The sequence below is a fragment of the Falco peregrinus genome, chromosome 2 (assembly GCF_023634155.1).
Source record: "Falco peregrinus isolate bFalPer1 chromosome 2, bFalPer1.pri, whole genome shotgun sequence".
In the NCBI taxonomy this organism is placed as follows: domain Eukaryota; kingdom Metazoa; phylum Chordata; class Aves; order Falconiformes; family Falconidae; genus Falco; species Falco peregrinus.
This window is the reverse complement of record NC_073722.1, coordinates 118,422,526-118,428,029: the sequence shown is the minus strand read 5'-3', so window position 1 is coordinate 118,428,029 and position 5,504 is coordinate 118,422,526. Positions and strand designations below refer to the sequence as shown.

General features: G+C 55.6%; 1 long non-coding RNA gene across 1 annotated transcript; it reads right to left on the bottom strand.

Annotated features, from left to right (window-relative positions):
* Nucleotides 1-592: 592 nt before the first annotated feature.
* LOC114011806 (uncharacterized) lies at nucleotides 593-5,145 on the bottom strand. Its single transcript, XR_008746169.1, has 3 exons — nucleotides 4,895-5,145; nucleotides 3,831-3,988; nucleotides 593-700 (listed from the first exon to the last, which is right to left on the bottom strand). It is a non-coding gene; the product is annotated as an uncharacterized LOC114011806 (long non-coding RNA).
* Nucleotides 5,146-5,504: the final 359 nt, after the last annotated feature.

Here is a 5,504-nt window from a genome sequence, read left to right as displayed (position 1 = left end):
TCCGCACTTCCTTTCCTCCTGAGTTCAACAGCCATAAACCATGCACTTTTCTGTCTCTTCTAACCTTCCCAGAAGTACTTTGTTTCTCTTCATTAAGTTTCCTTCTGACAGTTTGAGACACTTTCTCCAGTTTTCCTGAGCTACTTCTAGTCCTGATGCCATTTCGCCCTGCCAAAGTGCTTGGGTGCCCCTCTCCCACAAACTCTCAGGCCTTTCACAAAGCCTGCACTGGACCAACCATGTGAGGTAACCACATCAGGTGGTCAGGATCATCATGGTGCAGTTCAAATAGCAGCTCCTGTGACAGCTATAAGGTGCAGTTACCAAGTACGACACCGAGTATGTCTGCTTCAAAAGCCAGCAGAAATCCCAGGACAGGATGCCCAAGCATTTCTCACTGATCACCTTGTATTTTATCCCAGAGGTTCTTGGCCCTGGAGACCCAGGTCCCTGGCAGGCTCATGCTGCTGGGACAGCCTCAGCAGCTGGGACAGCCTCAGCAGCTGGATCACAAAGGAAATGTCACATTCCAGCCACAGACTCCTCCTTGGGGAGGGGATCCACAGAGCCAAGGGCATGAAGCACAGCTCACCTCAATAAGGCAAGTATCTGTCCCCGACCTTCCAAAGTCCTCTCTTCCTGCAGTCATGGATAGCTCGTTGCCATGTGCCAGGGCAGAAGCAGAGAGGAGGCTTCACCCCTGTCAGCAAGAGGGAGGAGAGGGTCTTAAGGCACTGCAACCCGAGGGCACTTCTGCACCTGTAGCCTCAGCTGCAGAGAAGCTCCCAGGCTGGACCATCCCCTTTGGGATATTGGGGGTGGCTGTTGCCCGGCCCCTTCCTCACCTGGGGCCCACGCATGCCGCCACGATGCAATCAGCATTAATTGCACGGGGAGCCTTTGAGCATGTCTTTATTAATACCAAGTGTGAAACAGGAAAATGCTATTGAAGCAAACCTGCCTCTTGTCCCACACCTTGTGTGCCAGGGGCACATCTAATGTGCTCCTACCTCAGACAGGCATTCAGCTCTTGGGACTCCCACCACTTAGCCCACGAACCAGGTCCTCAGCGCTCACTGTCCTGCCTCAGCCATCTTCCCCTATCATGCCGCTCTACTCACTATGGGAGGTTGAGCCTGTTTCAAGTGTGTGCTGCTGACTGAACCTGCCTCTCACAGCAGCCCTGTCTCTGAGGGAGCTTGTCCTGCTGCCATACCCCAGAGGGAAAGGGGAACGTGATGTGTGACCGCTCTCGCCCCAACCCCAGGCTTCCTCTGCACGAGGGAACCTCAGGACAGGAGAGAGCAGCAAGGGAGATGAGGAGCAGGGCTTCTTCCCACTGGAGCCCCGCTCTGCTTCTGCGTTTGAACAGTGAAGGTCTAGGTGGGCTTTGCCTGGGCCCACAGGGCCATTGTCACATCCACTTCACGGGGCAGAATATTGGGGGGGGGGGGGGTGGTGTCTCTTTTGAGACAGCATAAAGGTAGGCTATGGGGATGACTCCTCTACACCTCAGGCTGCAAAGGGCTTTCTTTGTCACCCTTGCTGGCCTAGAGCCTCGTCTGTGGAGGCTGGATCTCGCATGGCCATCCTGCGCTGAGTGAGGGTGGCCCAGCTCTCCTGGTACCTGCCTATGAAGCCTCAGCCAGGTTGCAGCTGTCAAAAGAGCGGCTGTATCACTCTCCTCAGGCTGCTCTACCACGCGTGTGGTGGAGTTGGCATGGCCATTGATGCTGCGTGATGTCCTCCTGGAAATCACACGCTTTGAGCACCTCTGTGGTGCCTTTGTGGGCAGAGGGCCCAGCAAAAATAGGGCCCTGCATGATGACCTGTCAAGTGTCAGGGGCTGCTTCTGTCAGCTCAGGCTCTTTTCTTTCGGCACTGGTGACCTAACATCTCCAGGCCTTCCTTGGCCCATTCCACCTGCCTTTGTTCTGTTCCAGTGGGGAACACGGGGACTGGCAGACCCGCCGGGTGGGACTCTAACTCGTTTGGTGCAATTTGATCGTAATATGTGGGCCAGGAAGTTTCAGCAGCTGCAGCAGCACCATTTTTGAGTGAGACCTAGCTGCTGGTCTGTAGCAGAGCAGCCACCCGAGGAAGGGCCGCCCTGACGGCACCATGCTGACACCCCGTGGCAATGGGTGCCCTGAGCCACGGGCCCAGGCAGCTGCTGCCGGGCTGAGCTCCCTGCGACTGACAGGAGCCGGCTGGAGCCCTGCGGCCTGTGCCCGCTGCACCTGACCCCTGCTAATAATGCCATCGCTGTTCTGCCAAGGGTCCCTACGAGATCTTGCCTGTCCCTTGAGAGTCAAGTGGCGAGACACAAGCGGAGGATAAGGCTGATGGGGCCTGTGTCCTCTGAACTTGTGTCCGAGTGACGCGGCAAAAGGCACAGCCGCTGTGCCGGCCGATGGCTCTGGGCCTTGCTTCCCTCTGCCTGATGTCTGTGGTGACAGAACCAGGCAGCGACGCCGGCTGCACTGAGCTCTCTGAAGGGCTAAGGGGGTCAGGCTGCAGGCAGAGATGGGTCTCCATAGCCATCGTGAGATAGCCACCAGCCTGGCCAGGGGCTCTCTTGTAGCCCCGAGGCTCCAGTGGCCCTTGAGGTGTCCGTGCTGTACAGCCCTACTATCTGCCCTCAGTGAGGGCTGTGAAAGCGCAGCCTGAGCAAAGGCCGTGGCTTCTGCAGTGCTGCTGAACCCTAGCGCAAGCCCTGCTTCTGTCTGCGTTCTCAGCCAGGCACGGACTCAAGGGGAGGCCGTTGTAAAATCAGGCGCTTTCAGAGCTGCAGCACACCCTGCCTTTTTTGTTTGCTGCTTTACAGGGGAAGTGATGCCCCACGTGCCCCAAGCTGAGCCCCAAATGGCCGCTGGAAGCACCTGGGTGGCTGCTGTGTTCCCCGGGGCACAGCACGTCCCAGGAGGGCACGGTGAGCACCCGGGTGCTGGTCTAGCACAGCCTCATTGCACCGACTGCAGAGGGGCCGCTTTGATTTATATTTCTTACCGGGGAGAGCACAATCAGGCCTGCTTCTGATCTTTAGCATTGCAGCTGGGAAAGGAGCTGTGCTGGAGCAAGCCCCTCTGCAGTAAGAATAGTATCTGCCGTCTTAGGACACAACCCAGTTGTCCAGCTCCTACATGGCAGCACGTCGTGCTGAGATATAGAAGGCAACCTACCCGCTGAGGAATGTCTTCGAGTGCTATTAGTGGAAGCGTATCATCCACACCAACAGGCGTGACCCCGCACAGGAGCCTTGCAAGAGCAGGGCTATTTTGAGCTTTTGACACCGAGGATGAAGGGAGACAAATGACGGGCTGATCCTCTTGGCATGGGCCACCTCCACAGCTCTCTGTGGCCTTGTCTCCTCCTTGGGGCATGACCCTCGTGAAGGCTGGTGGGTGATTTGGTGGGACGTCAGAGCCCAGGAGGGAGCTGTGCATTTGCCGGGGGCGCAAGGCCAGGCCTCAGTCCCCTCAGCGCTGCCCAGACGTGCTTATGGCAAGTCCTGCCTGAGGGTGTGCACCTGTCCCCGAGCTTCGGGCACACGGCTGCCTGCTTTATTCGCAAGCACAGCCTCGAGAGCCAGAGCGATGCCAGGGGATGTGTAACTGCGCACAAGTGAAACGCGCAGGAGGCTCGCAGAAGAAACAGTTGCCTTTGCAAACCACAGCCTAAAGAAGGCTATGGCAGGCTCGTCAGGCACAGTTATACCCGTGATGCGAGAGCTGCTTCTTCAGTGCCTTGCCTCTCCTTTCCCACCGATGCTCTGTGACGGTGGTTTTGTACAAATCATCAAAGAGACTATCCCCAGATGTCACACTCACCAGTGTGGCCAGGAGCCATCATCCTGCTTACTCTTCTTCATGCGCGCCGCCTTCTCTCTTCCTTAGGCCTGGCTTTGCTGGCTGCATTCCTTCATTCTGATGACACATCCTCAAGCTTCCATGCTGGAGGCATTGTGAGGCAAAGGATGGTGCAGGGCCTGTAAAACAGGGTTTCAGAGAGCCTCAGAGGCTTATGCATGTACAAGCCATTACAGCTAACAGGGATACTCGTGGATGTTGTGTGCCACCTAGACTTTACCCAGCCCCACCTGAAGCTTTGAAAACACCTGAAGGAAGTGGAGCCAGAGATTCTCAAGCCACCCAAGAGGAGCAGTCAGCTCCTAGGTGAGTTTGGGGAGGCAAGGTTCACTGCGAGAGACCCTGGCTGTGGTGGAACACTGTCCAGCAAGGAGAAATACTGCAGCGGGTGAGGAGGGATAAACAAGGATGGAGAGTCCGCTACGGAGCCATGGGGAAAAGTTGTGCAGTGTCATGAGAAGAGAGGACTAGTCTGGCATAACTGCAGGGTGTTGGGTGGCTTTCTTAAGGTCCTTGTGATTGAAAACTGAGGTCTGCTCCTACAGAACCCTCTCCCATTGCTCTCTTCAGACAGCACTGACAGAGGTTCTGCTTGGCAATGCTCGCCAGCGACACTGGAAGCAGGCTGGACATCCTTGTGAGAGCTCGTGTGCTGGTGAGGCTGCACTTGGGAGCCAGGTAAGGTGAGAGCCCTTTGGATATTGCTGTCACAGGCGTACAGCCATGGAGCTGTCAGTTGCAACTTCCCAGCAGCGTGAGCATCTATCGGGAGACAAAGCCTCTGGCACTGACTTCTGCAAGCTTAGACCAAGCAGACAGTGCCAGTCCTTACCATTTCCCATCACCCCAAGGAGCTCCCCTTGAAAACATTGTAAGCAAACCAAAGTGGAAAGCATTCAGGGGCTCCCTGCCTCAGGCTTGGGCACAATCCTTTCCTGCAGAGCCTGTGTCCCTTCAGCCCACAACACTAGCCCCACTCCCATCCCTGTGGACTTGTGAGATTCAATGCTCTGTGGAGGACCCACCTCTCCTTTTGAATACTAGCGCTTGTACGGCAGACAGAGGTGGAAAGCTGAGGGCTGTCACGAGCTTTCAACATCAATATACACCCTGGGCTCTGCTCCTGAGTTGTCTTCTTCTGGTTTCCTTTTAGTGCCAGCTGCACATCACTCCTCAGCTGCTTCTAATGTGGTTCTCATTCACTCCACATCGATCTGCATCAAGGGCTCCTGGAGCCTGGGCTCAGCTGGGGTGACTGACAGCAAACGCTTCACACCCGGGCAGAGCTGCAACAGTGGGAGCATTTGTGTAAGTTGAAATTGCTGAGAGGATTTCCAATTAATTTATTAGCCCCCAGTTAGCACTAACCTGTGCCTGATTCACTGCATACACAGCCCTGCAGTATTTGAGGTGTCTGAGAAAATCCTCCAAGGCTGTGTGGTCTCCCTGAAAATACGGGACAGATGTTACTCTTGGAAGCCAAGAGATGTTGTTTCTGTGACAAAAATCAGCTTAGGCAAACATCTGCGGGTTTATCTTTAACATACCTTGGCACTGGCCACGTGTCTTTCGTCCAAACTAGAGGCAAGGCTTAACGCATCAGAATAATCCAGCTGAGGCAGCTGGTAGAGCACA